We start from the raw sequence: 24,685 nt of genomic DNA on the forward strand, positions 1-24,685 counted from the left end.
TAAATAAGAAAAGGAGGGCTGCTCTGGTTACTTCAGGGCAGCCCTCCTTTCTGCCAGGTAGATATTTACTGATTGATTCAGTTGTAGAGGTGGGAGGAGGTTTCATGTGATCATTAATCGCCATTTTGACAATTTCTCCCTATTTCTTTAGTGTGTGTGTGTGTGTGTGTGTGTGTGTGTGTGTGTGTGTGTGTGTGTGTGTGTGTGTCAGACTTCCTTCCTCCATTTTTAAGTAAGTCTTTCCATCAGCAGCTCAGAACCAGCTCATATCTAGTTCCTGTTTGAGTCAAGTTTTCCATTTGCTCTCCCAAGGATTCTGGACTTAGAAGGATGGATGGCTTGGTCCTTTTACTGTGCACTATATATAAAAAAATGTGTAAAAAAAAAAGTCTGAAAATCTGGCAGCAAGGGTACCAGAAAAATATGTTAAAGAAAAATAGAATTTAAAAAACAAAGCATAACACCAGAATACTATGATGTTCAAAAACAATAAAAATGATTAAAAAAATATCAGCAAAACAATTACATTTTTAGCAGATTAAAATTTCATTATCACTCACTGTAAAAAAATTACTATTTGAATAGTATTTGTAAAAATACAGATTTTTGATGTTGATATTGTCCAATTTTTTTAAGGCAAAGTGCAACTTAATGCCTATTTCTGTCTTTTTTTCCTCTGTGATAGTTTAAAAAACAATCAATTCTTAACTTTTCTTTCAAAAAATGTCAAGTTTTTGTGAAATACTTATTTTTGCAGATTTAAATACAATAAAAATTGTGTAATTTTACAGTCAAACACAGTAAGAGAACAACTCATCATCTACAAAAGTACAGATTTTATTTAATGTTAACATTATTTACAGCTTAACCCTAATTTTTTATGGTTCACTTATAAATTAGTACTTTTTTAAAACTTAGATTGTACTATTTATTACCTGTATTTTGACAAAATGCGGAGAATCTTTAAAATAGTTTAAAAAAATAGCAATCCTTCATATAGATATTTTGTCTGTCAAATGACAGCAAACAATATTTTTGCTGATACTGCAAATATTGTGCCATTTTACGGTGAAACGTTGTAAAAGAACAGATTATTATTTGTAATTAGTGAAGATTTTTGATGAGGACATTATTTACAGTGTTGGCCTGTTTTTTTAAAAAAATGTATTTGACAGTTAACATGTAAATGAATGGCTGCACAGTGGCCTAGTGGTTAGCACTTTGGTCTTGCAGCAAGAAGATCCCCGGTTTGAATCCTGGAGTGGGCCTGGGATCTTTCTGCATGGAGTTTGCATGTTCTCCCTGTGCATGTGTGGGTTTTCTCCGTGCACTCTGGCTTCCTCCCACAGTCCAAAAATATGCTGAGGTTAATTGGGTAGTCTAAATTGTTCGTAGGTGTGAATGTGAGTGTGATTGTTTGTCTGTATATGTAGCCCTGCGACAGACTGGTGACCTGTCCTGGGAGTCCCCTGCCTTCGCCCGAATCAACTGGGATAGGCTCCAGCACCCCTTGCAACCCTAGTGAGGATAAAGTGGTATATAGAGGATGGATGGATGTAAATGAATGCTTGTTTTCTTTGATTTTACTAGTTTTGTCTGTAAGTTAGCAAACAATGGAAAACAGGTCAGCATTTCAGGGTGATTTGCCTACAGTAAGAAAACAGTGAAATTATATGGCAAATTACCATTCATAAAAGTACAGATTTTGAATCTAGACCTAATTTACAGCTCTGGCCTGTTTTTTAATGGTTAATATTTACATTTTCCGGTATTTTGTGAGTTATTATCTGCAATTCAGCTATACAGAGAACATCTATAAAAACAAAACAAAACAGTAAACTGTTGTTTAAAAACTGTGAAGCATTCTTTTTCATTTTCATTTATTTACAGTGTGGTCAGCAGCAGAGAGCACATTTGGTTCTTCAGTTTATGCATCCCACAGTCTGGAAAAAGGGCTTTTCAGTTGGCCTGGGCAGAGCGAAGGGTCGAAGGTGAAGAGTCGAACTGATGTGGATGACAGCATGCCTCGGCCCTGACCTTTAACCCGGGCGTGCATCAGGGCGACCTCGTACTGTTCTGCTGAGGAGAGCCGAAACCAACATGCTCGACCACATTAAAGACAAACCAGCAGAGCGCATGAGGCACGCAGGGATTAACGTGTGCGTCTGTGATTAAACTCCAGTTACAAAACATGCAGATGAACATGCAAACAGGCATGACCTCCACTTCCTTCCCCCCGGCATGCTCGGCCGACGCCCCGGCCCGCTCCCACAGGCCTCACTCCGGTCTAAATGGGATCCTGATGTTCTGTTAACCAAACCCCCACCCCTCCACGTCCCCTTCAGCCAGAACCGAGGCTGTTAAACACGATTTTTTTTGTTTTTTTGCATCCGACCTCAGCTGCTGCAGAGCGGCGCTGACAATTGGCAGCTGTTGCGGTGGTGAGAGGGTGTGAGTGATGCAGTAGGCAGCAACCGGAGAAGATACATCAGATAAACAGGCAGATAAGTCAAACAAATGGTGGCAGTAGTGGTGGTGGGGGGGTCACCTCCAGAACACACATCCACATGCTAAATATGTGAGTGATTGCCTGTTTTATCAGCACATAAGACCGCGGTTGTGGCTTGTGGGGTTTTAGCGAATTATGCGTGGATGAGAACATTTTAGCTGCCGTATTGGACCTCGACAAGCTGCAGAAGAAGACAGGAAGAGAGTCTCGAGAAAGGGGAGCCGGTTTAGACAGCTGGTATCTACACTCTAATAAAACTCTTCCCTTTTTCGCTAACGTCTCCCCGTGGAGACAAAGCCCAAAGTTTGACAAGCCTGCTGGTAGTAGAAACACACACGTACACATTCAGGCAGGCTCACCTTGTAAAAACGAAGGGTTTTATTAAGTGTGCGTTAGTAATAAGCCCACCTCTGTCTGCCAGATTTAGGCCCGAATATTTGAACTGTGAAGTGTGAGTGGAAGTGTGACCCCGCCGTCCTTGGCTCTCTGTGTGATGCTGTATTCCTGGCATCTGTCGCTTTCAGCGGCAGCTCAGCCCCAGGTGTCTGATCCTTAAGTTCTCATGTGGGGTGTGGGTGCAGTCCATCTATGCTGGTGTGTGAGGTGCTGAGTGATGCTCTCTGTCCCTTTTTGTCAGGATGTGTCAGCGCCCTTGTTGCCTTTTTCTTTCTATCCCTCCAGCTCTCTCCTCTATACGTCTCTTTTTCATCTCCAGGACAGCCAGGCTGTTCTCTTTCTGACTTCTAGTCGAGGTGTTTTTCTTGTCTCTGGGCTAAAGCCGCCGCTCTGTTCCTCAGATTTCCCCTCTGAAAGGCTTAATGGAGCCTGGCAAGAGTTGTGAAAGAAACCAAGTCTCCAGTTGTTGTTTTGGTTCAAATGATTCATTTTATGGAAAACAAAAACAGGCCTAAATGATCGTTTCACACTCAATTAGCAAAGCAAGGTCAATTTGGGTGAACAGAAGCTTTAAGGTTTCACTTTATTGCTGTTGCTAATTTGGGTTCCCAATCATTGCAGACATAATTAGACGCCTGGTAAAACTATATTCTGCTCACTGCTGCTCATGAACTTGCTATGCTGAGTGATCTGAAATCTTTAGGGGTTATTTCATGTCAGATCATCTGAGGTCTTCTGCTTGACCATCTTTGGTTTCCCTGGGCATTTTTTGATCATAAACTATAGATATTTAGAATGGCATCTGTAAATTTTAGTGTGATATATCAACACTTTCATCCGTTGACCCACTTTGAACATGTTTTTTCACATTTCAACATTTGAGGCTTTGTTTGTATGACGACATCTCAGGAACTATTAAAGATTAAGGCCTGAAATCTTCACTGTTATTTCTCACAGTTTCATTGATTCAGTATCTGTAATATTGGAGAAGCGGATCAAATAGTCTGGGATAATGGGTGAGTTGATATGTGAAAAGGAATCTCCCCAAATCAGGGTTTAGGTCTACAAAGTGGGGTCTGAACCGAAAGAATATGACCATATTAAAAAATAAAAAATAAAAAATTCAAAGTTATATTTTGAGAACCATTCTGAAAACTTTGGAAGTCTGTTTAATTGGATTTAGGCTATCTAACAATATTATAAAATTAGAATATATGTAATTGTGTTTTTGTAGTACAACTTAACACACTTGCTCAATCAGTTTAAAAATCACTTTTCTCACTTTTGTCATCAAATATTTCATATTAAAAAGTATTCTTTATGTTTTGTTTTCTCATTGACATGTAACTGAATATGGTACTAAAAATATCACTACTTGACTTCTGCATGATGAAGTTTTGTGTAAATGTGTGCTCAAAGATGGATGTTTTCATGTCACCAATAATCAGAGATAATTTGATCTATGTGTCCACTATCGCCGATTCTGAATTAATAGCATGATGATAAATAGCAGTGAAAATTTCAGGCTTTTATCTTGAATAGTTCCTGAAATTTTGTCATTCAAACATAGCTTTAGATTTCAATCTCTGAAAAAATGTGCTGAAAGTGGGTCGATTTTTGAAAACCGTATCTCAGAAAGCACTGCATAAATCACTCTACAGTGTCACAGATTGTATTTCAATATAAATAGTTTAGGATAAAACAGCTTCAAGCAAATCAGAGATGGGTTGAGATGGAATAACCATCAGGACCTTGCTATGTTAAGTGTTCTAAAATGTTTAGGAGACTTGTTGTTGTGTCTGGCTGGTCCTCTTCCTGTAATGCTGCTGGCTCCTCCTCTAATTGAGTGCATTTATTTTTACCCTGTGGGCAGAACAAGGTAATTTAACACACGCAAACACCCACAGATGCACACACAGTCGCGTAAACACACACACAAAGTAGCAGTACTGGTCATGTGACGCGGACCTTGTGATAGTTGATGTTGTTACAGGAGACACATTCCAGGAGGATTTGGAGAGGAATCTTAGGTGTGAGCTCGTGTGTTTGTTTAAATGTGCGCATGTGTGTAAAGAGCTGCTTTAAATCAAATCCACCGCACATCGTCCATCAGCAGGTCTGACTCTAAGTCATCAGCGTTGTAACTTCACACCGACGCCAACACAACCAGAGACTACGTCCCCCTTTTAGCTATTTTTCCCCTCTTGGGTCATCTGCTAGAACTGCAGCCTCACCAGCTCTTTAAAAGCAGTGATGGAAGACACCGAAGTGCCATCAGCCCCTTTAAACATATGGATCTAGTAACAGAGGTCATGCATGCGGGTCAAACATGCAGGATTTCAGTCACTTTCTATCAACACGACATAAATGGATTGGGAAAAAAAGGGGCCTGTTTGGATGTTACTCTCAGACAAGTGACTGACCAAAAAAAAACAAAAACGTCTTGTCGACATCCATAAACTCAAACTGTATCACAATCTGCAGTCCGCGCTGAACTCGACTACCTGGTCTCCATAGAAACACAGATTTTGAGCACAGAAGTCTTGCTCTTCAGCAAATCAGCTGTTACTATACCTGCTGCCTGATGTAAAACTTTGCATTTCAGTTTGATCATTTATAATTCAGCCATTATTGAAAGCAGCCCGCAGCGTAAATCTCACAGACTGTGGCAGTTACAGGATCATTGGAAGCTTCAGGGATGTGAACTGTGCAGCTTCCCCAAATTATTCATGTCATGGACCCCAGAAAGGTGCTCATATTCCCCCGCAAAAAGCATGCTTTGTTGCAGATTTGGTGTAAAACTGGCAGCACGGCACAGGTAAGAAACACCAAAGTGAAAGTGATAATGAAACTTGTTATTGAAGTAATTATCATTTTGCCAATTTTCAATGGGTACACTTGTGACAGAAAACAGGTTTAAACAGGTGAAAAAGTAAAAAGTAGGTTTATCACGTCCCCTCTGAAGACCAGCTGTGCTCTGTGTCATGACGACAGATGCCATTAGCCGAAGCTACTGGACATTATGGTGTGTAAACATCTGTTTTCTTAGAGAAATCAAAATCGTATAGAAAGTCGCACTGCAGTTTAGCCTTGTTTACTGATTTATTAAATATTCTCTTATTTAAGTCATATATTTTCAGGCAAAATTCTAGTGTGAGTGCTGCAGATGCATGCTTTGAGATTATTTTATTTTGCATAATAGGAACAAAACATTATTGCGTGTGTGTCACTTAGTAGGAAAACTGTGATTTTTTTTTCAGCAATTCCACTTTCAATGAAATAATTTCTGTTCTGTTCTCACATTGCTGTTTCCTTCTTTATTAACATCAAATTGATGCAAATTGATTCTTCCCTCAGAAATGTTGGACTCTTTTGCGCCGACGTCTCATCCGTTGGTTTTCTTTGTGTGTTTTTTTCTTTTTTTTTTTTTGTCTGCAAGTCCGCTCAAAAATGACACCAACCACCCATGGTGCCATTGCTTAAGCTTCATGTGCAATTTTTTTTCTTCTTTGTGACTGTGACCATCACCTGCCCTCATGGCAAATTAACCTATCATGTTTATTTCAAGCTGTTTCCTGCATTATGCCATTGAGGGCTGTGCACACCCAAGTGAAACATAAAACAAACACAGGACAGACAGAAAGGTGAGGCATAGACAGTGTTCTAAGAGAAAAGGTGCATTTTATTTGTTTGTGCTCTTTAATTCACACCTTAAAACCATTTACAAATCTAAAGCCCTTCACAAACACCTAATACGACAAAATCCCAACTGGATCAATCATGAAGATGTCAGGAGCCCACAAGAAGGATAGATAGAGCAGAGTGAGATCCACAGACACTAACCCAGCAAGCTCCACTGACTCAGCGACCGGAGGAACAAACTCTATCGAGTTTTGGTAGGTGCCGGTGAAAAAAAAAAAGGTTTTCTTTGTGTCTCAGCAGATGAAATGAACACATTGTCTGGAATTTTTTTCATGTGGCTGCTGAAACAAATAGCAAAATTTGTTTAAATACATTTTTTTGTGAAAATGTCAGAAATTCACAGCTTTTCAAATGAGACTACCGTACATGCCAGTTTCCATGCAGTTTTCAGTCCTAGTAAATCAAATAAAATTGGGATTTCAACAGTTATTTGCACGCACAAGAAAACTAAAGATGGGCTTTGGCAAAATGCTACCAAGATTTTTTTTTTAAATTAACTGAAAAAGTATTAGCAGATTGTTAATGAAAATAATTGTCAGCTGTAGCATTTGTTTATTAAAATTTTGAAATATTTGTATGAAAAAATGAATAGGTAATTGAGAAATTATGAGGAGACTGATAATGGAAATAACCATTGGCTGTAGCAGTGATTTACTTTTTTAAAACAAGCATACAAGAACAAAAAAATAAATGAAGACGTTTTCAGAAGATTGATTCTGCAAACAATTGTCAGCTGGAGCACGTTTTTTTCCCCAGATAATTATTTGAAAAATTATCAGCAGGTTGTTAATGAAAATAATTGTCATCTACAGCACCAATTTATTTGAATTTTTAAAAATTTGCATGAGCAAAAGGAAAATCAATTGAGAATGAATTCGCAATTAATTAATTGCAAAATTATGGAAGCTCATTTTCACCACTTGAAAAAAAAGTCACATGTTATCTCATAATTATAAGATACAAAGTCGTAATTATGAGATAGTAAGCCATAATTATGAGATAGTAAGTTGGCAGAAACGGGCTTCCATACAAAATGATCACTAGATTGTTAATGAAAAGTAATTCTCAGCCCTGGCACCATTTAAAAAATAAAAATAAAAATTATTTGCATGGTAGAACAAAAGATCAATAAATCAAGAAGTTATCACCAAATTGATAATGGACATAACTGTCAGGTGTAGCACTAATTTATACGTGTAGACTCATTTTATGATCTTTTGTGTTTCATATGGAGGTGAAATCCTGACACATGGGGGAACGCAGTGCAGAGAAACTGCACTCACATGCATGAAGTTGGAATATTAGAACCTGCAGTGCAAATACAACACTTGGGTATGAATGCATGTGTTACTCTGCTCTGTGCTCCCCGAGACTGCACAAACGAGCCGTGAAAAAAAAAAAAATCTGGCCAGCCTGTCACTCTGCTGGAGCCCCCGCCCCGCCGGTCTGTTAACGGGAACTCCCCCTAAGTTCCCCGGTTCTCCTCTCTCTGCTCATTCTCTCCGTGAGCTGTCACACTCACGTATTCCCACCCCACACACACATTCACATTCACACACACACACACACACCGAGCGTGTTGAAGCAAACCTCCGTTTCTCTCTGCTGTTCCCTCGGTTACCGACACAAGACAAAAAAAAGCGGCTGTTTGATTTCGCAGTCTGCGTCGAGCCTCGTCGTGACAGAGTTTGGAGACGGCTGGAGGAGGAGGAGGTGGAGGAGGAGGGCTGGAGGAGAACAAGAAGGTAGGCGATGGTGTCCAAATGAGTGTTCGCTCCTCTGTCTGTCTGTTTGGAAACTTCACCGTTTCCTCGCTGTGTCACGCGTAATGTGGATCTCGCCTGAACCGTCAGCTGGAGCCAGGGCGTGTTTATTCAAGTGTTTCTGCGCGTAAAGGTGCGTGCGTCCTTCCACATTGTGTACGTGTGTGTGTGCGCGCGCGCGCGTCTGTGTGTGTGTGCGTTGTGGGGGATCCTCCAGTTGCGTGGAAAAGGAAGTTTGCAGATCGTAGCGGATCTTAAAAGGAAGAGGAGCAATCTGAACCTGCAAGCTGCAAAAAGTAGGCACAGCTCATGTGAGTGAAACCTTAGAAGAAAGGTCCTGAAGCGCTCAGGTAGCTGGATTTTCTAAGCGCAAGTGAACTAAACTCCTGTGTTTAAGTGCAATTTTGTATGCTGGATTGAATATGCTCGCTCTAGTGCACTGGAAAAAGGTGATTTTTTAAAAAATTTATTTAAGTTGATCCAAATTGAGTTACAAATAGCCTTGATGCCACTGGTTGAAGATGGATGGACTTGGATCATTTGGGTGCTCTGAAAGGAACAGTTTGCATTGCTGCAGCTTAATCTTGAGGATTTTTCCAAGTTAAATATTTGCTTTGCCGAAATGTATATGTGAAACATGATTTTGTTATTGGACTTCCTGAGTTATTTGCGCTCAGCAGTAAAACTTGAAGCGTGGATGTCATGATGCACGACACTACAAAAACTAGTAAACCACATTTTTTGCACTTTGTGCCAGTTTATAGCTCCAAAATCTGATTTCAAGCCAATTGAATCCTTTAAAGTAAACCGGCATCACCAAATGACATTTATTAGAAACTGTGCTTTAATGTAACTTCAGCTTTAATGCACTTTATTCAGTATATTTAGCTTAAATCTAAATGTTTGGGTTTGGATCTGTGCAAAATTTTTGAAGAATATTATGGATTAATTATATAAAATTATGTAAATTGCGATTGCTTGCTGTGCAGCTTTGGTGTTTTCTGCAAATCGGTGTCCTGTTAATACATTTAAAATCACAAAAATTCATCTTTAAAGCACTGTAACCAATGTCATAAATACGTTTATTTATGTTGCGCAAGTAGAAAAAATAGGATGGAAAAAAATACAACTTGGGTGTAAATACACACATGTGCTGGCAGTTTGTCACCGCTGTATGTCTCCTGTCTATGCGAACGCCCTCCAACGCTCCCAAAGTGTGTTTGTTTGTGTGCGTATGTGTGTGTGCGCATACGTGTATGTGTGTGTCGTCCGGGTGGTGATATCCTGTCAGATCCTGCGAGGTGGGGGTCGGTCACAGGGTCTCCCCTCTGGAATTCTCCTAGAATAGATGCAGCACACACACAGACGCACACACACACTCTGAGAAACCTCTTCAGTCACTTTCAGGTCTTTTCTTTTTTAATAATGACCCATAATAACCTCACTGCTTTGATTTTGTTGCATGCAAAAGGCTACTATAGCAAATCTGTCTCATTTCAAAGTGCCACAAATTGATGTGGTGCTCTCAAGTGTAAGTGTGTTTTCTCTCCTTGACACTGACATATGTCCCTTTTCTTGTTTCATCATTTGATTTTTTTTTTAACTTTTTGTGCTCCATCCAGTCCGCTTCAGTGCATTTAGTTGCTTTTGAAACTGCTTTCATTTAGGTGTTTGTCAAGCTGCTGATTCAACCTATTGTTGAAAGTGAATAGAGTCTGTTAGTCATCACACTTGTGCTTTTATTGTTATACATCCAAGTTATTTTCCACTATAGCTGGAGACAAGAATCCGTCTTTGTTCTTCTTTCTTCTTTGCTCCCTGGGTGTCAAAGCGTCGACACTCCTAGAGATGTATTTCTAAAGGACCTTTAAGCAATCCAGACAATTCTGGACTTAAAATATAGTCTTTCTGTTGCGTGGCCCTTCTTCTTTCTCTTGTACATGGTGCAGAGTGACGGGAATGAGTCAGAGAGGGGATCAACAAACCAATGCTCTCTTGTTGCTCGCTGCCTGCTCGCTGGATGAATTTGTAAGATGATTGATGTGTGTGTGTGTGTGTGTGTGTGTGTGTGTGTGTGTGTGTGTGTGTGTGTGTGTGTGTGTGTGTGTGTGTGTGTGTGTGTGTGTGTGTGTGTGTGTGTGTGTGTGTGTGGGGAGGAACGAGAGGATCTTGTCTGCTGTAACTCGAGCCCGGCTGGACACACTGACTCTTTGGAAGGCCACAAAAACTGCTCTGCATGAACTGTGTGGAATGTGGAAGTTTGTGTGTACGTGTGTGTGTCGCATCTCCCACTGCAAACCCTCAGAAAGACAGAAAAACAGACGCCAGCGCCGGCGTTGTAATCACAAAAACCCATCGGTGACAGGCTCCGAATTGAAATTACAGGTTGATTAACATATTATTTTGATAAGCCGACGACAATTATGATGCTCGGTAACTAGATTCATCGTTCGTCGCGCAGAAACACACAAGCGCCTCGGGCTTTGGCTGCTAAAATATGAAGACGTTCTGCTTTTCTGTATTTGGTGCCATTGTGAATTACAGCGATGCACCAATCTGGCTTTTGTCTCTCTATTCTATTTCTGCCAGTACTGAACACCAATCTGTACTCTGCTTGTTTTAATAAGTTAAAATCTGAAAGTCTCACTTGATGAAACTGACTGATTTACTGGAATAATAACTGCATGCAAATATGCACTGATGAGGCCATAGACAAGGGCTTGCTGCTGTGCAGAAAATGCATTTGTTGGCTCTATGCAGTTAAATACAGGCTACATTTTGGGATGAATATTGACAAAGAGTCTTTTCTCATTGTGGGCTGATAAATAAATCTGGCTGATATCAGATCTGCTTATTTAGGAAAGTCACTTTGTTGATCAAAAACCAGAAAGGATTGAGCCACAATTTGGACAGTAAGCTTATTCCAGAAGTATTTTTAAGCAAAAATGCTACAAATGTTATGGTTTCAGACAAAAGAACACATTATCACCCCTCACTCAAAGATGTTGTGCTATGTTTGTGGAATTGGTTAAATGAGAACATAACTGAAATCATTACATTGATATTCAAAGAAGATATTAGTTGCTACACTGCATACCGCAGCTCTGTTAGAAAAGAGAAGATTTGGCTATATTTTTTTCGTATTTTTGACCATTTTTCGGTCTGAACTGAGGAGCAAAGGCCTTTTTATGGTGCATAACAAACAAAACAAGCATGTTTCGACTCCTCGCCATTGATATACTGAACAATGCTTTACTGGTGTGAAGCATGATGTTGGGTTAGCTCTGGGTCTGACATGTTCTCACTGTGTAAACTTATCCAAGAGCCTCAACCCACAGGGGGAAAATGAGTAAATTCACACTTGGAGGAGAGAGTGAGGGGCCTTGCTGTTTGCATCCTCCTTCCGCCATTAATCAAGAAGTGGCTGCGGTTTTGCTCTTATATCAAAGGATTTCAACTTTTTTATCGCCTGTATGTGACTCACAGCACAGTGGTTTCTGAAATAATGATGCTAGAAGGTGCTTTTTTTCCCATCATGATCTGTTTTAAAAAGACACACTGGTATCAGTTTAATCGCTTTAAAAGACCACCTCTCACCCACACGTTGCGGAAAAGGTTGTTTTCTGGGTTTTAACTTCTAGATAACTTGACGAATGTTCTCCTTCTCTGCTTGAGTCGATAGTTTTGTGGGCAAAGTGGTGGGCGGACGAGCGACAGAGTCCGTTTTGTATTGATGTGAGCCACGGTTTCTCACAGTTCCTCACAGATGTGTGTCTTTTCACAGGTGCTTGTTGTTTCCAAGCTTTGTGGGATTGACTCTAAGTTGATGTGTGTGTGTCTGTGGCAGGGCATTCACGTGTGATATTAATCTGGGTTTTATCCATCTCTCAGATAGGTGTAGAAGCACAGTAAGTGCCTAGCAACAAATGTCCTACTGGGATATGCTGGGAGTGTCCTGATGTAATGGAGTAACGGCTGCGGTTGTGGAGGTTTTAGTGCAGACAGATGTAGGTTGGATCAGCGGGCTGAGTCACAAACTGCACACTCACAACGTCTTGCTTCATTCTTGCTCATGTCACGTCTATTAATATCTGTTTTAGGCATTAAATGCAACATCTCTTGTTGCCGGGGCGAAAGCAACAAATAGCACATTATTTTTAGATTTAGATCAACTGTGACAGTTTGTCAGTTTACTGGTTTCTGATATTTGATTGGAAAGTCAGACGGCACATGATATATATGTTGTTAGTGGTCTATTTGACAGAAAAATCCCAAAAGATTGCCTTTAGCAGAATGAGTTATTGTACTTTTATTGCATGTCTGTCAACGCTGGACGAGGGATTTCTCCTCTGTTGCTTTTTCAGTGGTTTCTTGTGTTTTTTTTGCTGTTAGAAAGTTTATTTTGGGAGGTTTGCCTTATCTAAGCTGAGGATCCAAGAATGGAAAGTGTCATATTTGTACAGATTATACAGCACTTTGAGACAAATTTGGGTTTGTCATTTTTTTCTGTATAAAGATATGTGACTTAACTTGATATATACATATATATTTTTAAAAATATCACTTTTTTATCGCTAGCAAAGCATACAGAGGGACTTCTATTACAAATCAATCAAAATAAAGAGCATACCATGTTGCATTCAGTTTATTTGTCCTGAAGTGTACTTTTGCTACAATTTTAAAATTCCTGCTGTCTTCTGGAGGTCTGAAGGGAGATTGTAGAAGTCTGAGAAAATAACCTCGATGATTTCATCAGGATTCCACTGAATTTGGACTTGGAAGCTACACATTTATCACAGAAAGCCTCTGTTGCCAGACAGGTCCAAAGAAAGACGATAGGGAGTAGCACTGTGGAAAAAGTAACTCAGACCACTACCGTGAGGCACTTTGCTACACTTAATCAATTGCAACAATCCAGAATTTCTGGAGGTTCAATGATACGAAGGATTTGCAGCATCAGTCTTGTTCATTGTAAGTTTCCATCTTTGCTAGAGTGGCACTTTAATGCACATTTTTAAGTTTCAAAACTGTGATTTTGGAGGATGTTTGTGGTTGCCGTTGGACATAAAGATGCATTTAGCTTGATAATTGAGAAAATAATGTCAATAGTTGCCTTTTTTTCATTGTTTTCTAACCAAGGGAGTGGGCACATTTAAAAAAATATCGTGTCTGTTTTACATTTTCAAAAGATGCACGTGTTTTGTGTATCTGTTGAATCTATACCAGCTCAGACATGCAGGATAGTGTACAATAGGAGTGCAGTCAGTAAAAAAAAAAAAAAGTTATGTAACCGGAAAATAACAGAAGTGGAAACTGTGTTTGAACTAACATCAACACACACCTCTTTATTTAAGTCCGGACAACTCCCTAAATCTGTGTTTAACTCTGTCAAAAAGCTACTGTGAGTGAATAAGAGTTCTGTGTACATGTTTGTCAGCAGACGCACACAAAGAAGAGAAAATCCAGAGGCGTACAGAGTTTTAATTAAGCGTCATTTCTGGATTACTTTTATGGGAAACCGTGAGTTACATCATACCCACACCCTGAACTGTGTTGTGTGTCTGGCTGTATGTCTGGTTGTGTGTTTCTGTGTGTGTTGGGTGTGGTGTGTCTGTAATCAAGCCAACATTAAACTGTGTACCAGGCCACCGACTGCTGTTGGACTTCTCACATTTATGCTTTCTAATTGATTCAGAGTGTGATTTATGTTGCTCTCCGCACCCGCATGTGCTCGCCTGCCCTCAGTTGTGCAACACACAAGTCGAGCGCATACACCCATGTGCACACGCAGACACACTAACGCTGTGAGTTACTCATCACTGCAGCACAAGGCACGATTGTATCGAGCGTTTTCGTGGTCCTTTTTAGCGACATAGTCATTCACATTTCCCAGCAGCATATGTGTGTGTGTGAGTGTGTTTGTGGGTGGGTGGTCATCTCATATTCCATGTAACACTGCCGGCTGCTAAAAATGAAGACGTGACAGGGAAAGTGTGAGTGTGATAGTGAGAAGTGGGTGTGTGTGTTTGGTAGGGGTTCACACACGGAGCTGCAGCTCAATAACCTGAGGCTACATACTCTGCTCGGTTATCAGCCTTCTGCCGTCAGGTGCTCTTTTTCAGTCCAAATACTTCATCCAACTTTATATCTTCATTTTTTTCTCATTTTTATAGAGACTGGCAACTTCATATCACGAGATTCCATTTTGCAAAAGTATGAAAGCCAGCACAGCCGGCACAAACAAAGGTGGCCCCGCTGAATTGAGTTATGACTTTTGGTGAGACAGAGAGTCTGTGATCTTTCTCCGATTTCTCAGAATTTTGAAAGAAGAGCGACTTAAAGATGTGAAGAAGGAGAGAATCAAAAGACAAGTGAGGAAGTACTTCAAGGCTACTGCCAGAGGGGAAAAGGTCGGATTAGGTTTACTGCTTAGCAGATTTTGGCAGCAGCCTAAAGAAGCCATGAAGTCGAAGTAAGGGGACTTGACAAAGATGCAGTGATATGTTCTAATAATTACTGGAGTTCCAGAGACTTGTTAAAAGGTCAAATCATGTATGTTATTGTGTGTCTCACTAGAATATTTCATTGTTTACATGTGTGTAATTCCATTATTCCGTCCATTATTGCATCAAGAGCTACAATGATTGATCCATTAGATGTCAACTATTAAATTTATCGTCAACTATTTCAGCATTTTCCGTACATTTTTAAGAAAAAAGCTCCAAATTTGTTGATTCAAGCATCTTAAATATGAAAATTCACTGTACTCCACTATGACGGATACCTGAATATCTTTGAGTTGTGGACAAAATAAGCAATTTGAGGACATCATCTTAAACTTTGTGAAGCACTAATCAATCAATCAATCAAGAAAACGATCATTTCATATTTAACAGTGGAAATAATTGTTCATTACAGCCCTAAATATAAAGTTATTTTTACAGTTTGCGGCCATTTTTTCTGTCAGCATAAAGAGCGTATTCACCAAGTTAACTCCTCAAATCTGGTTTTATTTATTACCTCAGCATAAAGACAAACACAAATAATATTTATAGCCTCTATTTTAATATAATAAAACTATTGCACATTGTTAAAAGCATTTATATTATGATATGAACTGCAAAATCCATAAAGGGCTCCTGCTTGTAAGACTTTTGGTGATGCCTTCAGGGTAGTAGAGCAGAGTTTGTGAATGACAGAGTACAAATATTAATATCATATTAATTTTTCCACTTAAATAATTTCAAAATTCTAAGCAAGTGCACTAATGATGTCATCCCTTTTTGCAGAGGAATATTGTAGGTCAAAGCAAAACAGGGACTTAATCATGTGCTCAGGCAGTCACGTGTGTTTTCTGATAAAAATCTTTGACTGCTTGCCTTTCTTGCCCCGTAGGACTTCTTGTAGCAGATAAGGATGATATTTAACCTACCATTTAGCACACTTCTGTGATGTGGGTTAAATAGATAATCTGAAGTGATAAACAGTAATCTTCCCATTCTAATGTAGAGCAAAAATGATAACGACAACAACAAGGTAAGCTGCATGCGGTTGCCAAAATAAAACCCAAACACAGTCCGACAATCGAAAAGCACCACTGTTTGGCCCACAATGGGGTGATTCATACGCGAGTGAGTGGGAGGTGGACTGTGCCCAGTGGCCTCTCCTCGCCACCTTTAACCAGAGAGGGATCCACCCTGGGAAAAAAAAACACAGTAGGGGAGAATAAAAGCAGGACGGAAGAGATTAGTGAGACAGGGACGAGGATCTCGCATCATTCCTCCGCTGCTCATTGACCGCCTCCATTGTGGCCTTCGGTGAAGCGTTCTGATTGGCCGCTCGGGTCTGAATGTCAGTGCTTCATGTCCGTGGACTCTGGAATTTGTGTGTGTTTGTGTGCATTTGTGTGCGATGAGTTAATAGCTGTCCATTGAGTGCTTGATTGTGTCCCGTCGTCCACACTGCCTCTCTTTGTCAAGACCTCGACACACATACTCTGAATCTGAACCAGGCATTCCTCCAGTGACAGGAGACTTGCCAAAAGAGAGAGAAAGAAAGAAAAGGGGAAGGAAAGAAAGTCGGAACTAACTAGCAGCACCATTCATAGTCATGGCGGTGTGGTTCTTTTTTGGCCCCAGTTCGAGACATGAATGGGTCTGTGGCTAAAAATATTTTACTGCTGCTTCTATGCTCATTTTACTCCTCCTGCTCCTTTCATTACCTCTCTGGAATCACATGAAGCCTGTGCTGCATTAGGATGCGTTTATTAGCATTTCTGAGTTTATAGAGTAACGCTGTGGTTGCAGTTATTCAAGGTGCAAATGTGTGCAAACAGGCCTCATGGGGAAAAAGACTAGAAAACAGAAGTAAGGGATTATAAAGATAGCAGGCAAAGGTCAGGTCAAGTAGACTGACTGAGTTTCATCAGCGGGATGTTTTGGCTCGCAGCGTCTTGAGCTTTATACCAGACAGACGGACTAAGTGACAGAAGCAAAGAGGTTGCCTTTTGTTGGTCAGTGTGGGTAGACCCTGCGTCTCACTGCCTACCACAGATTGAGGGGAAAAAAGGATGGAGAAATGGCAAAATGGAGCGAGACAGAGCAGCGGAGAGACGTGGAGGAAAGGCGGCAGAGAAAGACTGACAGTAATCCAGCAAAACTCCCAGCGAGAGGGAAGTAGAAAGACAGAAACGTGGGTAAATTATCTGATCCGCCGCTGGGAATTCGCTTCACCACAGAAATACCTCCAGTGCGGCATGGGAAATGGAGGGAGAGCCTATTTCAGGCTTTGCTCCTGTTTGTTATGCCAGCCTGCATCTCAGAGCAGAGTAAAGGTTTTGCAGAGCAGTAAGTACATTAACATGTGAGAAGAAGAAGAAGAAGAAGAGGAGGAGGAGGAGGAAGAGGGATGAAATGACCCAGCTACACTAGTGTGGTGCCCTCTCTTGTTTTTTCCACCCTCTTGGTTTAATCTAAATCCATTCAAGAAGCTTTATTGGCAAGATAAGATCGCTCTGACATTGCCAAGGCTTAAGTGCATCCCTGCTTCTTTCTGGTTGGACGGAGGCGGAAGTAGGTTGGTGGTGAGAGAGGAATGACAGCCTTTATCTCGGTCAGTAAACACAAGCCAAGGGAGTCCCTGCACTGTTTATACTGTGTCTTTAACTCCCCGCTCCCATGCATACACACTTGGAGGACACTGTAACACAGTCGCTCATTCAGACGCACACTTTATATATATGGATAGACAGTGCACACACACACAAAAACAAGGTCACATACGCAACGCACAGACATGTATGCACACACACACACACACACTGAGGTTGTGGTTTGCACGATTCAGTGGTGTGCGTCCGTGTGCATGTATGTGGTGGATTTTTGGCAGTCGGTATACGGTGAACTGGTCAGATCCCAGCACACTCAAGCTTCCCTCCTGCCTGCCAGTCTGACCACTAGTGTGTGTGTGTGTGTGTGTGTGTGTGTGTGTGTGTGTGTGTGTGTGTGTGTGTGTGTGTGTGTGTGTGTGTGTGTGTGTGTGTGTGTGTGTGTGTGTGTGTGTGTGTGTGTGTGTGTGTGTGTGTTCGACAACACAGTGGACTTCAGTGCAAGTGAATTTTCCAATAAACCAGTGAGAGATCCATGTGAAATTCCTGTCTCACCAAGTGGATCTGCTCGTTTGGGTATATTTTATGACAGGAAATATTTGACATGACATACATGACATGCTTTTAGTGTTTTTCCTGTGAGAGCAAAGCTAAAAGCAGTGTCGCTGTTGCTACTAAATCAACCCTGTCATAGAAAAATTACAGTTTAACTGAAGTAGCAAATACATTTTTAAGGAAACGACAAACAGATTTCTTTTTTTTGCAATGCAATGTTCGGTCATAGCAACTAAAATATTCTTAAAGTTTTTATTTGGGCATTTGCTACGCTTAGTTAAGGATTGGTTCTTGTTCATTGTGTTGGTTGAAGATACTGACAAAAGGACACGATGTCTTGAAGCGTGACTTACATTTTGTTTATTTAACCCAATCTTTACCTAAAGTTAGCTAAAGTAATTTTGTCTAAATCTAACCACATGCAGAACTTATGATACATGTCCACAGGGATGGTTTTAAATGCTTCCCAACAGAATTCTATACAATATCCAGTCCTATATGGACACATTGGCTGATTGGACAACGCTTGATTCGGAGGCTGCCTACTTTTGGATTTCAAATCGGACCAACATTGTGGCTTGTTTGGAAACTTCCTGTTTTATTACGAAAACAGTTCAGCGGAATGTGTTTCTGAAAACATCTGAGGCGAGAAATAAAATATGCAATTGTTGAACCTGTCCTTATTTTTACGTTAATAACAGTAAGTTTAAAGGTTTTTTTGGAAGTTTTGATAGATGTTTGATGTTCCTCATTTGCACAAAATGGCTGAGATCTTACTTCAGAATGCAACACAATGCTCCCTGAAGGCATTGCAGGGCGTCTCACATAGACATTTAATGGAAAGCACTGCAGTACCACACACCATTAGCAGGCTCGACTCGCTGGTGTCTTACCTCTGTTTTGGTCCTCCATCTACCCCAACCACCTCCCTGTGTATCTGAAATGTAGTGCTTCATTCTTTAAAATGAACCCAGGCAGCTTTTACATTTACCACCATAATATGCATTCATGAAAGGCTGTTTTTCCTCCTTTTTGTCTTTCTGTTTCGCATCTCAGATCTCTCTTTGTTGTCTTCGCTGCCTCCACTATCTGGCCCACTGTGTGTCCTCTGCTGAACCATCTGGCCTGAATCCAAATTACCCACCTATCTGCATGAAGGCTTGGGCTTGACTGATCATGTCTGTTATACAGCATATTGCTTTTGTGACCTACAGCAGCTCATTTTTGAGCATTCCTGCTTCATAAGCCAGTCGAGAATAGCATAACAGGAATGAAAGATATGTTTTATAACTTAGGTTTACGCGTATGATGTAGCTGAAGTATGTGCCTAGTGCTCATTTACAAAATAGGCCAAAGTGGTTGGTTTTATGTGGATGGAGTTCCTGGGAAGAGGTGTTTTTTAGGTTGGCTGGCTGTTGCTGTTGCTGTGACTTCATAAACAGAGTGCTGCTGGTTTTAGAAAGGCAGCGGACAACCAGGTGAGAAGAGTAAACAGCCATAAAATAAACAGGTCAAATTGCCCCAAAGCAACACGTTCAACTTGAACGACTCTAACAGAAGACTTGCTGGGTACATGAATCTGACGCAGGGCTCAACCACAAGTGAACTGACCTTCCAAAACAAATAACAAAGCATTAGAGTTTCTTTTAATAACAGCAACACAAAGTGCAAACCCCCAGCAAGCTCTTGAGGATGCCGAAAGTGTGCCTCCTTCCTCGCTTGAACAAGGGATTTTCCTCGTGTATGTGAGTGTGTGTGGCATCTGTGTTATATGCCATCACTTCCTATGATTGTCAGCGCTACATCCTTGTGGTTTCCATGGTTACAGACAGTGCTGGATCCCCACCATGAGGCTGACACTAGACAGATGAGAGTAACTTCAACCGGTAGTTAGAGCAGAGTCGTGCTGAGAGCGGAGACCCAAGGAATCCTCAAACGAGGGTCTTGTTTTCTGTGTTTTCTCGTCTTCTGATGTGTTGGAGAGACATCAGATCCATCCCACTGTCTCTGCTGAGGTAAAGCAAGGCTGCAATTTGGATGCGATCTCGAGAGTCGTGTGAAACTTTTCCCTGACTTTAAGTGGATTCAATTAAAAAGAAATACAGGTTTGGCATGCCCATTAGCGTGGTGAAGTTCCATTGTGCAAGAAATCAGAAATGTCTTGAGATACTGTTGATTAGATGCCACATAAACTTTCCAGAGATGTCGCACCTGTTGCTGTTTGGAAGTTAAAGGGATTCCAATATATGAACTGGCATTTCTTTGATTCTTCACTGAAAGGATGACACCTTAGCAACAAATGCAGACAGCTTGTTTCTTTCTATTTTCCTTGTGAATGCTTTTTTTTTTTAATATTCAGGAAGCCTGTTTATTCACTTAAGGTCCAGCTGTTGGGAACGAGGCATTCTAGCTTTTTTTGTGTGTGACATTTAGAAAGTTTGCTCAATATTCCCTCGACAGTTGGATGGAAACACAGCTCACCACTCCCATCTTTCCAGTTATTTTGCTCTGGTGGACTTTAACATGTAAAAGCAGGGAGGACAGGTAGGTTTTGACTCATTTTGCAGCTCTTTGCAGCCTCTGTCTTGCTTTCTCCGAGCCTTCTTTATCTCCTTCATCTGTCTTCTGATCTTATCAGACACCCCTGACAGCACTTTCTTCCTCTTTTACCCCATCTCTTCTTCCTTTGACTTCTCATCTGTCCAGGTACGAGCCCCCGGGGGATCAACCAGACACTTTCGAGTCACCGCCTTTGATCAAAACTGGATTTGTGTTGTGCAGTAATTGTCCTTATAAGAACAGCTACATATCTGCATCTGTGTACTTATAATTCTAGTATAAATACCTTCATTTTACTGCTACTCTGAAGATTTTTCCCATTTTTCTTTCTCACTGAAAGCCCTGAGTATATAATTGTGTGTGTGTCAGTGCCCTGTGCCCGGCAGAGCTAAGATGTGGTAGCTTGATATCACTGGCATTCTTTCATCAGTGAGGTGATTCTCCTGCTATGTGTTTGAACTGCAGTGAATCAAAGACAGCTTGTTGTACGGCTGCAGCTGTGGCCATATCACCTGCACACTGAATCTTTCTTTTCGCTCCATCTTTCTTTCATTTTTGCTTTCTTTGTAGCTTTCTGGGCTTTGTTCTTTCTTTTTTTTCCCCCCTTGGATGCCCGGTGTCCATGCCAAAGTCAGTCAGACCGCTCTTTCATCTGTTATCAGCCAGTGTCACACTCGGTACAATTAGCAGTTTAGTACAGCATGTAATCTATCCAGTACTAACTGTAATGAGCAATTGGCAGTTTTGCAAAATCCTTCTTTGTTTTAATATTCCTCCCCCCCAGTGCTCAGCAAGCAAACACTGTCTGTAAGCACAAAGAGGGAATTTTGTGCTAACAAGACTGTGGCTTGGAAGATACCCACTGGGTTTGTCAAACTGAGATGGCTGAAGTCTTTTATTAGTTTCAGCTGCACTTTTAGATTGTGTCTGTGCACACACGAGGCATTGTGGATTTTGCCCCCCTGTCATTTACACTGAAACCACTTTAGAACAACATCGGTTATGGTGACGAGTATTATTAAAGTTTCACTTTTGTAATGATTACGAATGCTCTCTAGTCTTCAGAGCTGGAAATATTTGTGCTCCCGAATTTACGGGGCATTACACTTATATCTGCTAGTGTAATAATGCACTTATCCAAGGATTCCTCCAGTGAAAACAGGGATTTGAGTGCACAATGCTGTTCAGTCAGGTGCTTCTCAGCTAGAAGGGAACAACCTGCTAAGGGATAAAATGGGTGTTGAAGATTAATTATTGGCCTGTAGTTGTTCAAATGGACAAATTTTCACATTACTGTGTCCTCATCAGTTAAAGTGGACAAAGAGATATACAGATATGTTAACAAGGTGTTCAACATCTTGGATTTATTCCCGACTACATTTGAAATTTGAAACCCATCCATCCATCCATCCATCCATCCATCCATCCATCCATCCATCCATCCATCCATCCATCCATCCATCCATCCATCCATCCATCCATCCATCCATCCATCCAAAGTCAGTTCCTTCTGAGGGATCCCAAGGCGTTCTCAGGCCAGATGAGATATGTAATTCCTACAGCATGTTCTTGGCCTACTTTAGAGTCTTTTCCCAGTTGGATGTGCCAGGAAAACCTCCAAAGGAAGTTGCAATCCTAATCAGATGCCCAGACCACCTGAGATGGCTCCTTTCAATACAAAGCAGTTGAAAGGAGCAAAGCACTGGATTAGGTTGACTGTATGTGTTTGCCTCATGTCTTTGTCTACTTTGACAGAGATAAAGACCCACTAGTGCTGAAATGTTGGTCTGTTTACACATTTAAAGGCTTTGCATTAGTCCGTGTGCTCCAGCCCTTTTTGTCCTTTCCAAGTGTTTCTCCCTTGTTATCAATAAATCCGAGTTTCTGCCAGTACTGAGCACCACTCAAGCACAAGAGCTCTGCAATTCAAAATCCTTTATCCACTGACTATAATGACACAACTTTTCATAGACATAAGGAAACAGAAAGAAACTAACCCGACATTGATGTTTCTGAGTCACTTTTAATGTTAGAAAAATGTGTTTTAGCAGACAATAAGGCTTACAAAAGTCTGCCTTCAGTTACCAATCACTTGGTGTAGAGCAGAAAGAGAGTCTATCTTCTCCTTTTGACTATATACTGATAAACAACTTATTTTCTCGAGTAGTTCTGAAATGCAGGAGTTTAATTTATACTTGTATTAGTCTGTTACTCTTGAATTGAGATCATAGATATTAGAGGAGCATGCATGTTGATTTATAAAGAAGATTTATGACATCAGACATAACTCCTGCCACACACACACAAATTGTATTTTCTGTAAATGGAAGATAAAAGAAAAAAGGGCTGTTTCTGTTGAGATTTTATACAACTCTGCTTATAAATCCAGTACAGTTATGAGAATTCAGTAAAAATAGACTGCAAAGGTATATGTAGAAGTCTCAGTGAGAGTAGAGTGACAGCATGCTACAGGGTAAAATTATCTCCAATTAGAATAATAATGCAATCCCATACTTTCGCTGTCCCAGTCTGTACTTTTTGATTGCATCCTGATTAAAGACTGAGTTTTAAAGCATTCATCTCTGAAACATCGAACTACATGTTGACGACATTGATGTGGCCCGTGTGTGTAATTACGCTGTAATTTCATCATGGTAACGTTGTGATTAGGCAGTGATTTACCGGTTTATTTGTAGCAACATTGTATAGAGTTTCACAATAGGAACCAACACAATCCAGTGACAGGCTGCGTGGGCGGAGCGCTCATGGGAACCAGAGTGGCTTTTAGCGTCCAGGTCCTCAGGGAGGGCTGGGATTGTGTTGTTGTTGTTGATAAATTCACTCCCACAGTTTCAGGGCCAAAACACACAAACACACAGAAATTAAAGTTCCTGCTTGTGCTCACATGCCATTATCGATGGGCGAAAACTCGTCGTAATGTCAACTGCATTGAAACTTAAAATAGCTTTGTGTTTTGTGTCTTGAAGGCTCACATACCCAAGCACACGCCTCACATGGTTTCATGTTTGTGTTCACATGCCCTGGAGTTCTGATACTGTATGTGCAAGCATACACATGCATATAAATGCAACCAAACGCATGGAAGCTGAACTTCAGAGATGTGGATCTGAGCCAAGAAACCCTCAGCAGAGAGGCTTTTCCATCATCTTGTAGCTTCGTTATTTCAGTTCCACAGGGAATATGTTGTTACTAATCCTGTACTTGCCACCTCATTCTTTCTCCGTATTTACAATCAGCTGACAACATGCAATAAAACTCATGAACTGTTTTAGTGATTAGAAAAACCAGTGTCACAGATCACACATTACAACCAATTCAACCAACAAGTGATTGTAATAATAATAATAGTTTAGAGCTGAAATTGTATTTACCCATTAAACACCAACTGGGTTTGAGAAGTACACCATAAAAAAAAAAAAAAAAACCTGGAAAAATTTGTCAACAAAGGTGCCAGAAAAAATACAGTAAAACTTGTGAAATGACATTCAAAAGCTGTATAACAAACAAACAAACTAAATCCCCGAAAACATTGAAAAAAAGAAAACATCTGTAAAATGATATACTTTTTAGCTGATTTAAATACACTAAAATGAGTAATTTTATCTTTAAATGTTGAAACAAAAAGAAATGAAAATGAAATACTATTGGAAAAACAGATTATTTTCAATTTTGACTGTTAACACTGTTTTACCTCTTAACATGTAAATTGCAATTTTTTTCTGGGCTTTTGCTAGTTATTAACTGTAATTTAACAAGTCAGGAAAAGTTAAGAACAGGCGAAAACCTGCTAGAAAACATTTTATTTTTCCCTTGTGTAGGTGGGATCCTCATTAAAATGGTCAGCGATGCAACTCTGGAAAATGAGGCTGTGTCATCACTGATGCACTATCTGCAATAGGTTCTGTGAAAATGAGTAAACACTCAGCATATTTCTCCATTTTTAGCATTAACCCTTTATTTGATACATGCTTAAGGACTCTGTGCTTGCATGAAGGGCTTTCCAACAGCAGCACAGTGATGACGTGGTGGGTTCACAGCAACACAGCTCGGCTACAGAAACAATTTTCGAAAAGA

General features: G+C 40.5%; 1 protein-coding gene across 2 annotated transcripts in view; it reads left to right on the forward strand.

The window, feature by feature from the left end:
* The first annotated feature begins 8,060 nt into the window (after window positions 1-8,060).
* The window catches only part of LOC110972677 (serine/threonine-protein phosphatase 2A regulatory subunit B'' subunit alpha-like), a 74,896-nt gene continuing 58,271 nt past the window's right edge, over window positions 8,061-24,685 (forward strand). The window contains exon 1 of one of the 2 annotated variants that reach the window (XM_022223042.2): window positions 8,061-8,352. The gene's annotated coding sequence lies outside the window, so the exon portion shown is untranslated. Of the gene's footprint in view, window positions 8,353-8,380; window positions 8,504-24,685 lie in introns of those variants that run through there. The other variant, XM_051950744.1, reaches the window with a different exon arrangement.

The sequence above is a fragment of the Acanthochromis polyacanthus genome, chromosome 1 (genome assembly GCF_021347895.1).
Source record: "Acanthochromis polyacanthus isolate Apoly-LR-REF ecotype Palm Island chromosome 1, KAUST_Apoly_ChrSc, whole genome shotgun sequence".
Classification (NCBI taxonomy): Eukaryota; Metazoa; Chordata; class Actinopteri; family Pomacentridae; genus Acanthochromis; species Acanthochromis polyacanthus.